General features: G+C 43.8%; 1 protein-coding gene across 1 annotated transcript in view; it reads left to right on the forward strand.

The window, feature by feature from the left end:
• FGD3 (FYVE, RhoGEF and PH domain containing 3) overlaps window positions 1-11,569 on the forward strand; it is a 57,224-nt gene that overhangs the window by 12,370 nt on the left and 33,285 nt on the right. The gene's annotated exons all lie outside the window — the stretch shown is intronic.

Below are 11,569 nucleotides of genomic sequence, written 5' to 3' on the forward strand. Positions count from 1 at the left end.
TTTTTTTTTTTTTGAGATGGAGTCTCACTCACTCTGCTGCCCAGGGTGGAGTATAGTGGTGCGATCTCAGCTAACGGCAACCTCCACCTCCTGGGTTCAAGCAATTCTCCTGCCCCAGCCTCCTGAGTAGCTGAGATTACAGGTGTGTGCCACCACACCCAGCTAATTTTTGTATTTTTAGTAGAGACGAAGTTTCACCATTTCGGCCAGGGTTATCTCAAATTCCTGGCCTCAGGTGATCCACCTGCCTCAGCCTCCCAAGTGCTGGGATTACAGGTGTGAGCCACCATTCCCAGCCTCCAGTTTTTCTTAGTTAACCTAGCTAAATGTTTGTCAATTTTTTTGCTCTTTTCAAAAAACCAACTTTTCATGTTGTTGGTTTTCCTATTGTCTTTCTATTCTCTATTGCAGATACCTGTATGTATATAGATATCTCTTTATGTCTGATCTTTATTACTTCCTTCCTCCTGCTATCTTCAGTTTCAGTTTACTCTTCTTTTTTGAGTTTCTTGATGTGTAGAGTTAGGTTGTTGATTCAAGATTTTTCTTTTTTAAAAAATGTACATATTTATAGCTCTAAAATTTCCTCTTAGCACTGCTTTTACTGCATTCCATAGGTATGTTATGATTTCATGTTTTTCTTTTATCCATTGGTTGTTTACGAATGTGTTGTTTAGGCCAGGTGCGGTGGCTCACTCCTGTAATTCCAGCACTTTGGGAGGCTGAGGTGGGTGGACAGCCTGAGGTCAGGAGTTTGAGACCAGCCTGGCCAACATGGTGAAACCCTGTCTCTACTAAAAATACAAAAATTAGCCAGGCGTGGTAGTGGGCACCTGTAATCTCAGTTACCCGAGAGTCGGAGGCAGGAGAACTGCTTGAACTGGGGAAGTGGAGGTTGTAGTGAGCCTAGATCCCGCCACCATACCTGGGTGCCAGAGCAAGACTCCATCTCAAAAGAAAAAAAAGAAAAAAAAATGTGTTGTTTAATTTGCACATGTCTGTGGATTTTCATTGTGTTATTGAATTCTAGTTTCCTTCCATTGTGATTGAAAAAGATAGTTTGGGCCAGGCGCAGTGGCTCACACCTGTAATCCCAGCACTTTGGGAGGCTGAGGCGGGCAGATCACGAGGTCAGGAGATCGAGACCAGCCTGGCCAACATGGTGAAACCCTGTCTCTACTAAAAATACAAAAAATTAGCCAGGCGTGGTGGCGGGCACTTGTAGTCCCAGCTACTTGGGAAGCTGAGGCAGGAGAATGGCATGAACCTGGGAGGCGGAGCTTGCAGTGAGCTGAGATTGTGCCACTGCACTCCAGCCTGGGTGACAGAGCGAAACTCCATCTCAAAAAAAAAAAAAAAAAGGGAAAGAAAGAAAAAGATAGTTTGTTTAATTTCAGTCTTTGTGTGTTTGTTGAGACTTGTTTTATGCCTACTATGATCTATCCTGGATAATGTTTCAGGTACGCTCAAGAAGAACGTATGTTATGATCTATCCTGGATAATGTTTCAGGTACGCTCAAGAAGAACGTATGTTGTGATCTATCCTGGATAATGTTTCAGGTACACTCAAGAAGAACGTATGTTGTGCTGTTTTTGGGCACTGTGTTCTGTAATTGTTTGGGTCAACTGGCTGTAGAGTTGTTCAAGTTCTCTATTTCCTTATTGATCTTCTGTCTGTTTATTCTATTGGTTTATTGAAAGTGGGGTATTAAAGTCTCCTAATATTATTTTGCTGCTATTTCTTCCTTCAATTCTACCAAAGTTTCCTTCATATATTTAGGAGCTCTGAGGTTTGGTGCATGAATATTTATAACTGTTACATCTTTTTGGTGACTTTACCTGTTTATCACTATATAATGTCCTTCTTTGCTTCTTGTAACAGTTATTTTTTTTCCACTTGACAGCAGTGATTCTTTTTTTTAAAGTGACAGATACTTGCTATACATATGCTTGAGTTACATAGTGATGTTTTGATACATATAATACATAGTTATTAGAGCATGGCAATTAACATAGCCATCATTTCAAACATTTATCATTTCTTTGTGTTGGGAACATTCAATACCCTCCTTCTAGCTATTGAATCTATATACTATACGATAGTTAACTATCATCCTCCTACAGTGTCACAGAACACTGGAAATTACTCCTTCTATCTATCTGCGATTTTATATCCTTTAACAAATCTCTCCCTATCCCTCTTTTTCTCCTACCCTTCTTAGTCTCTAGTATGCTCTGCTGTACTTTTTACTTCTGTGAGATCAACTTTTTTTAGCTTCCACGTATAAGTGAGAATACGTGGTGTTTAACTTTCTGTTCCTGGCTTATTTTGCTTGACTAAATGTCCTCTAATTCCATCCATGTTGCCACAAATGACAGGATTTCATATTTTTATGACTCAGTAGTATGACATTGTCTATATATACCACATTTTCCTTATCCACTCATCTGTTGTTGGACACCCAGGTTGATTCCATATCTTGACTGCTGTGAATAGTGCTGGAATAAATAAACATGGAGGTGCAGCTGTCCCTTCAATATACTGAGTTCCCTTCCTTTGGATAAATGTCCAGTAGTGCGATTGCTGGATCATATGGTAGTTCTATGGTTTTTCTTTTTAAACATTTTAGTTTTTTAATGTATTCATTTTTTCTTTTCTTTTCTTTTCTTTTTTTTGAGACAGAGTCTTGCTCTGTCACCCAGGCTAGAGTGCAGTGGCAAGATCACTGTTCATGCAGTTAGCTCCTGTTCTGCTTGATATTCATGAACATTTCAGCTCTCCATAAGAGTCCTGAAAGTTTTTCCTCTATTCTAATATCATAATCTCCAAAGTTATCAGAAACCTGCATTTAGGAGCACCTGTTAGAATCCTATAGCTGACTATAAAAACCACCTTTTGGCCAGGCACGGTGACTCATGCCTGTAATCCTAGCACTTTGGGAGGGTAAGGCGAATGGATCACCTGAGGTCAGGAGTTTAAGACCAGCCTGGCCGACATGGCCAAATCCTGTCTCTACTAAAAATACAAAAATTAGCTGGGCATGGTGGTGCTTGCCTGTGATCCCAGCTACTTGGGAGACTGAGGCAGGAGAATAGCTTGAACCTGGGAGGCAGGTTGCAGTGAGCCAAGATCGTGCCACTGCACCCCAACCTGGGCAACAGAGTGAGACTCTGTCTAAAAAAAAAAAAAAACCTCACCTTTTAAAGAGGATTAAAACAAGCCCACAATTGTGGACGACAAAAAGTCTTATGTTGCCACAGTCAAAGACACAATTGAAAAAGAAGTTTGTTATCTCTGTGGCACACTAATTTTAACAATAACAATTATCATTATTAGTGATAACATACTAAATTATATCATAATTATAGAAGTTTTGCATAATTTTGGAACATGTACCAATAACACATTTATAAGGAGCAGAATAATGCTGTAATAAAACTCTGTTGTGCTTTTATTCCATTGTTCAATTTATGGAAAAACTGAATACTCCTTTAACTCTAGCCAATATGGTCACATACAGAATTTCTTTTACAAGATTAATTTTAACAAACCTTCCACAACTTGTTTTAACCTTTATCTTTATCATATATAATTTAAAACCACCCTTTAACCCTCTAAACTAGGCAAAAATATCCATATTTCCATGCCTTCTTATAATCTTTTACCAAAATCACATTCCGCTTTTCCCACACACCTTAAATGTAAACTGTTTTTCCAGTAGTGTCAAGTACACGTTACACTGTTAACTCTTAGCAACTTTTACTTTTGGTGAAAAACCTGGTAAGTAAGCAATTCTAATTATGCACTAGGTTTGGAGCCTAGGCCACCCAACAGAAATGCAGATAAGGTTTGACTCTTTCCAGCATGGATATGGGGATACGGTTAACTCTGTATGTTCCCAGGCCTTACCTAGCTGTAAAGCAGGCAAGTTGTACAGTTAAGAGTCATGATCACAGTTTATAAAGCATTTTACAATTTGCACTGACTATCTACAGCATGCTTGGACTTTCTGACTTGACGTAAACATACCCTCTTTTAAACAACCAGTTATTTTACTTTGGGACAAGAATTTACCATACAAAATCCTTTTCATACAAAATCACTTTTCTTTATAAACTTCCTTACCAACAATACCTTTACCTTCATAACCTTTGAATTAGACAAAGTAATTTCCTTCTGTTAGGAAGTTATGGTTTGTACTACATGTTGCTGTATCGGTCCTGTGAAGCAGGGAGCAGACAAAGAGGTTATCTACATACTGTAGAAGGTATCCCCCCTTGAGAGATGCCTTGGTTAGGTTTTTGCTAGGGTTTGTCCAAATAAGTGTGGGCTATTTCTAAATCCCTGAGGTTGGACTGTCCAGGTTAAGGTTATTGGTTAAAGATTTAGGTAGCTTTCCCGGGAGAAATAGAGCTATTAGAGGGAAAGATGAATTCAGAGGTCAGGTAAATATTAAGCAAGCACCCATCTAAGAAAGTATATGTTTGCCCCAAAGAGGTGTAGGGTATTTAGACACTAGCAGGGACTGGTGGGAAAGTGGTAATTGGTCTCTTAAATAATATAAAGGGGTGTGAATCTTTTTTTTTTTTTTTTGGAAGGAGGGAGTGCTATTTGCCCACATTACCTGACTGCATTTGGAGAAGAATTGCTCAGAAGAGATTAGCACAGAGTAGGCAGCTCTTGAACCCAAAAGGGAAATTTATAATTTTATTTGCTGCCTCCAGAGTCACCCTTGGCTTTGCCCTGTTAGTGCCAATGTCTGATTTGAAAGCCAGCTGGAGCAGAGAGCTCTCCAGCTCAAGGCCATCAGGGGCTGGGATTCTGTTCTGGGACCCCTTCAGCCTTCGAAGCAGTCCCATTTCCAGTGGCCAAGCTTTTGGCAGAGGGGGCAAACCATGTGAAGTTTCCTCCCGTTTGTCCCACTGGGGCAGTTTGCCTTCCAGTGGCCTGGCTTCCCACTCCAATGGCAGTTACCTGGAGGAGTGTCCTTAGGGCAACCTGGAGGAGGCTGGTGGGCTTGCGGAGGAGGCTGGTGGGCTTGCAGAGCAGCCAGTAGTTAAGCCTGCCTCTGGTCCCTGCATTTCTCCTTTTCCTTAGCCCTGTCCTCCTTATTCTACTCCCAGTTATAAAAGACTGAGGAGGTGACTTTGAGGATTTCCTGCATAGGGACACTGGGTTCTGAGGCTGACTTTCGTAATTGAGTCCCAGTTAATTTTGAGGAAAACAGTATTACAAAGAAAACCTAGTTTTTCTATTTTTGTTTGTTTGTTTGTTTTTCGACAGAGTTTTGCTCTTATTGCCCAGGCTGGAGTGCAGTGGCACAATCTCAGCTCACTGTAATCCACCTCCCGAGTTCAAGTGATTCTCTTGCCTCAGCCTCCCAAGTATCTGGGATTACGGGTGCCTGCCACCATGCCTGGCTAATTTTTTGTATTTGGTAGAGATGGGGTTTCACTATGTTGGTCTGGCTGGTCTCAAACTCTTCACCTCAGGTGATCCACCCACCTCAGCCTCCCAAAGTGCTGGGATTACAAGCATGAGCCATGGTGCCTGGACCATTTTTCTGTTTTAAGGTTTGGGGGATCAAACTTTTCCCACTTTTTGGGAATACATCTGAGGGGCGTGTCCTGTGGTGTGGAGATATGATTACCCACCTGTGAAGACAGAACAGAGGAGAAAAAAGGTAAAAGGTGTCCCTTCTTACTTTCCTGTTATCCTGAATAGGGCATCTCCCATTCATCCTTAGGGTTCCAGAATGAACTGGTCTTACTGTGTACCCTAAACCTTGGTCCCATTTCATCACAATTACCCACTTGTGAACATTGGAGACAACAATATGAACAGGGCCTCCCCATTCATCCTTAGGGTTCCAGAATGAACTGGTCTTACTGTGTACCCTAAACCTTGGTCCCATTTCATCACAATTACCCACTTGAGAACAGAGGAGATACCAGAGAGAACAGTGGGCCCCCTGCTCATCCTTGGGGTTCTGGAATGTCTTACCTTGTACCCCTAACCTTGCCTTCGTCTCTGTTTTAGTGATAATCTATTAGCCTTTATCTCTGTCCTGTGGGTCTCTTGTGCCTGTGGCTTTCAGCTGGCCTATATCCTTATCTCCATGACCTTATAGTGACTCTTGCTCGGAGCATTCTGGCAACAAAGTGATGATCTCTTTTCTCAGGGTCCCATTTCTCATGTTCTTCAAGTAGATGAGAAGCCTGTTTTTCAGCTAAATGCCACAAGGGGGCTGACTCCCCTCCCTGCAAATATGACCTTGAAGGTCTTGATGCATGTTCAGAAGGGTGTGGAAGTGATCAGAGAAATGTAAGCTACAGGAGGAAGTGGGAGGAGGCAAGAAGAATACTCATGGAAAGCCTTCATATGCTCACAAAAATAGCAGCCCTTCCATTTGAGAGGGCGATGTTTATTTTCCCTCCTGACATAAAGAAGAACCTCTGGAGGACTTGGGGCTTGGGGTAAGAACTTGCAATGGCAAAGGAAGAATGTTCCCTCCTCCCAAAAAGTGCTAACTCAAAAAAGCAAGTAGGCAGGGTCCTTAAAGGGCCACAGAGTGAGGCCCTGTGCCCGCAGACAAACTGCTTCAAAAGCCACTGGAAAACCTGGCCCTGGGGCATAACAGGAATGAAAAGCATATGGTAAGTCATAAGGAGCTGGCAGAGCCAGGGTTCCAATTAGTGTCTGTCCCGACCATGTGCCAGTAGTCAGGGGAAGGGTTAGAGGTCGTCCGAGCTGGTAGGGTAAAACCAAGTATAAATCTCAGGGCGTATCCCCAAGGGAGCCTGTGTCTTTGCTGCCACACAAATGCAGCAAGAGCCACGGGTGCATGAATAACAGAGAGTGTGTGTTTAAGAAGTCAAGTGACATACAAAGTAAAAACAAAGAGGCAGACTTGCCCCCAAGGCAGACAGTCCAGTGAGTGCACAAGCCATTTCAGAATACACACAGAGAAAACAGGAGAATAGGCAGTATGGGTTTTTGGAAAAGAACCAATTTCAGTTGAAAAAGCAGAGGAGGCCAGGTGCAGTGACTCATGCCTGTAATCCCAGCACTTTGGGAGGCCAGGGCGGGTGGATCATGAGGTCAGGAGATCGAGACCATCCTGGCTAACACAGTAAAACCCCGTCTCTACTAAAAATACAAAAAATTAGCCAAGCGTGGTGATGGGTGCCTGTAATCCCAGCTACTCGGGAGGCTGAGGCAGAAGAATGGTGTGAACCCAGGAGGCTGAGCTTGCAGTGAGCCAAGATAGCGCCACTGTACTCCAGCCTGGACGACAGAGGGAGACTCTGTCTCAAAAAAAAGAAAGAAAGAAAGAAAAAAAAGAAAAAGCAGAGGAAACAACAGACATTGCATGGTGTTAGGCTTTAGCCCTGCCACTCTCGTGAGCCTCCTGTCTAGGAGGGCCATGGGTGCCTCAGTTCTACTCAGTGCAGACTCCAAGGTCCCTTCTGTCTGACTTGAGAGATTCAAGTGCTCCATTTAACCTTTGACTTAGGAGATCACACCACTGTAGTCCAGCCTGGGCAACAGAGCAAGACTCCACCTCAAGCACTGGCATGCTTCCAGGGGGTTATATCCCTTCTCCCCTGATTCTTTTGTGTGGTGGGCTGTCTGCATGCCCAGTGGCCTGCCAGCACTTTGGAGGGGCCGTATGCATAGTGTGTTTACTGGAGTTGTGAGCATGCTCACTTGAGGCCTTCTTCCTGTACCAGTCAAGTGTTCCTAGAAGGTCATATACCAATTACACTCCGCCATTTCGCCCCTTAGTGCGCATGCATGAGCCCATTTATCCAACTCCTGAGATCTTATCAGGAAGCTGAGTACCTATTTCAGGTTTTTCTATCTATCCGGAGACTGCCTTTCCCTGGTGCTGGCTGCTACCAATTATTATTTTAGAGAGGCTGTTTAGCAACCACCTGACCAATGCAGGATTTTTTGCTCCTTAGTTCAGCTAAAATCCGAGTTCTTGTCTCATTACCAGGAAAACTTAGGCATGAGGACACACTGAAGGGTGAGCAGGGTGGATTTATTAGGCAAAAAGAAAGCTCTCAGCAAAGAAAGAGGGGGTCCTGCCAACAGGCTACCACCTCACAGACTGAATACCAGGCCACCACACACTAGTTGAAGAGGCCAGGCTCCTCCCCTGCATGAGGCACGAATTCCTGGTAGCTCCACCCCACTTCCCCAGTGCCTGTGGGCCTCCAGTCCATTGCGGGCATGCCCAGGCAAGACCCTGCGCAGGTTCCCTTACCTACACAAAATCATCTGATGTAGGCCAGTCGTGGTGGCTCACACCTGTAATCCCAGCACTTTGGGAGGCTGAGGCGGGTGGATCACAAGGTCAGGAGATGGAGACCATCCTGGCTAATATGGTGAAACTCCATCTCTAATAAAAACACAAAAAAATTTAGCCAGGCGTGGTGGTGGGCGCCTGTAGCCCCAGCTACTCAGGAGGCTGAGGCAGGAGAATGGCGTGAACCCGGGAAGCGGAGCTTGCAGTGAGCCGAGATCACACCACTGTAGTCCAGCCTGGGCAACAGAGCAAGACAATGCCTCAAAAAAAAAAAAAACAATCAGCCGGGCGCGGTGGCTCAAGCCTGTAATCCCAGCACTTTGGGAGGCCGAGACGGGCGGATCACGAGGTCAGGAGATCGAGACCATCCTGGCTAACACGGTGAAACCCCGTCTCTACTAAAAGTACAAAAAATTAGCCGGGCGAGGTGGTGGGCGCCTATAGTCCCAGCTACTCGGGAGGCTGAGGCAGGAGAATGGCGTAAACCCGGGAGGCTGAGCTTGCAGTGAGCTGAGATCCAGCCACTGCACTCCAGCCTGGGCAACAGAGCCAGAATCCGTCTCAAAAAAAAAAATAAATAAATAAATTCTATGCACCAAGAGGACAATAGTACAAATTATCGTATTTATCCATGTGTTCACCTTTACTGAAGAACCTTATATTATCATGTGGTTTCATGTTGCTTTTTACCATCCTTTTGTTTCAACATAAAAGACCCCTTAATCTTTTTTATTTTAGAGCAGATTTAATGGTAAAGAACTCCCTCAGCTTTTAATTGGAAAAGTGTTTATTTCTCCATTTTTGAAGGACAGTTTTGTCAAATACAATATTTTTTGTTGACAGTTGTTTTTTTTCCTTTGAGCACTTTGAATGTATCCTCCCTCTACCTTCTGGTTTGCAAAGTTACCACTGACAAATCCTCTGATAATCTTACGGAAGACCCCTTACGTGAGACAAATTACTTTTCTCTCACTGCTTTCAAGATTTTCTTTGTATTTGACTTTAGACAGTTATATAGTGTCTTGATATGGTTCTCTGTTGATTTACTCCAGTTGGAGGTCTTTGAGATTCTTGAATTTTTAAGTCCATTGCTTTCCTCAAATTGGGGAAATTTTCAGCCATTATTTCTGTAAATAAACTCTTTGCCCCTTTCTCTTCTCCTTTGGAACTTACATGTGCATATATTGATCTACTTGATAGTGGCCCATACATCTCTTCAAGTTTGCTGACTTTTTCTTCTGCCTGATCAAGTCTGCTATCAAACCCCTCTTAAAAATGTATCGGTTCAATTAAAGTGTATTTCAGCTCCAGAATGTCTGGTTTGTCCTTTTTAATAGTTTCTGTCTCTTCGTTGATATTCTCACTTTGTTCATGCATCATTTCCTGATTTTGTTTTTTAGTCATCTATCTGTTCTCTTTTATCTCATTGAACATCTTTAGGACAACTATTTAGATGTTTTTTTCTCAAGCAGCTCATAGATCTGTGTTTCCTTAGGATCAGTTTTGGAGTTTTTAATTTTGTTCCTTTGATTGGGCTACATTTTTCTGTTTCTTTGTAGCTAATTTTGTTTCAACTAGAAGGTCAGAGGCAAAAAGTGCTTTTGCTAAATCTGATTAAAAGAGCCCCAGTACCTTCAAGGCCTGTCTACTGTGGTACTGGAGTGATGATTTCTATCTTGTCTCCTTTACAGCTTGGTCTGGAGAGCTGTCCTAGACTCTCCAATGAGTCTATTCAAACAGCTGCCTCTGTTACCTTGACTTGTCTCAGATTCCGTTGACCTACGACAGGTCCTGGCAGTAGGAATATAAGACTGCCTCTGTTATTTTGACTTGCTCCAGGTTAGGGAGAAGCTTATGCAAGGCTCCTATGACCGTATGTTTCATTTCTAGCTTTGATGTCTGGGCACCGATTTCCCTAGGTGTAACTACTTGCTCCATGTTAAGGCTGTGCTGTGGAAATCTGTCTGTGTGACTGTCATGCAGGCCTGTCTGTGTGATTGTCAGAAAGGATTGGCTTGCCACAATAGGGCCTTCAGGAGGTGATTAAGTCATGAGGTCAAAGCCATCATGAATAGCATTAGGGTCCTTATGAAAGAGAAAGTTCATGGGTTTGCTCTCCTCTGCTCTTCCACCATGTGAGGACACAGCCTTCATCTCCCTTTTTCTCTTCTATCACTTCCACTGTGTGAGGGGAGAGTGTTCAGGCCACCATCTTGGAAGCAGAGATCAGCCCTCAGAAGTGTGAGAAATAAACTTCTCTTGTTTAGAAATTACCCTGTCTCAGGCATTTTCACAAAAACTTCCATAGTGATGATTTCGAGCTTTGACTAGCTCGTACCCCGTGTCCTGTCCTGCACGAAGTGTTTCATAGGCGTTGTTCCTCTCCATCCTCATAACATCCCTGTGATGTAGGTACTAGATGGTGACGCTGTTGTTTTGCATTTGGGGTCACTGAAACTTACAGAGGTTTGTTAGCCTGCCCAATGTCAAAAAACAGGAGGAGGCCAGGCATAGTGGCTCATGCCTGTAATCCCAGCACTTTGGGAGGCTGAGGCAGGCAGATAGGTTGAGTCCAGGAGTTCAAGACCAGCCTAGGCAACATGGCAAAACCTCATCTCTACCAAAAGAAAATAGAAAAAAATTAGTTGGACATGGTGGTACACATAGAGAGCGGCCCAAACAGACTAAGACAAACCTGTCAAATATCACCAATTTCCCTACACTTTTTGCCAAAATCTTTTCTTGGCATTATAATGGCTGGGGTGCTGTAGCTTCTCAGCTGGTCGCTGGAATTCTCACACAGGTGTTCTGGCCCATATATTGTTGTTAACCTTATGTCTCTGAGCAGAAGGAGGGCCGAGAGCTGTTTAGTCTACCATCTTGCTGACATCGCTGTCCAATATATTTTGAGGTAGTTGCTGCAACTGCTCAAAGGCCCAGGAGGGTGGAGTTATCTTTGGGCTAGAGAGGCTTTTGGGGGACTGCCAGAAACTACTGTGCTTTTCCCAAAATCCTCCATGCAAATATCATCTATGAGAACTGAGCACCACATCGCCATCCCAGTGGCCCCTTCCTGCCCCTGCTCCTGCCCCTGTGGCTTCCTGCCGCCCCCATGGCCCCTGGTTCTCCTGCACACAGTGGCAGCCTGTTAGGTGCCGATTCCCCAAGGCTCATCTTCCCCAGGTGAGCTGCATCTCTTCCCCAAGGCTCATCTTCCCCAGGTGAGCTGCATCTCTTCCCCAAGGCTCATCTTC

Source organism: Colobus angolensis, unplaced genomic scaffold (assembly GCF_000951035.1).
Source record: "Colobus angolensis palliatus isolate OR3802 unplaced genomic scaffold, Cang.pa_1.0 Scaffold72, whole genome shotgun sequence".
Classification (NCBI taxonomy): Eukaryota; Metazoa; Chordata; class Mammalia; order Primates; family Cercopithecidae; genus Colobus; species Colobus angolensis.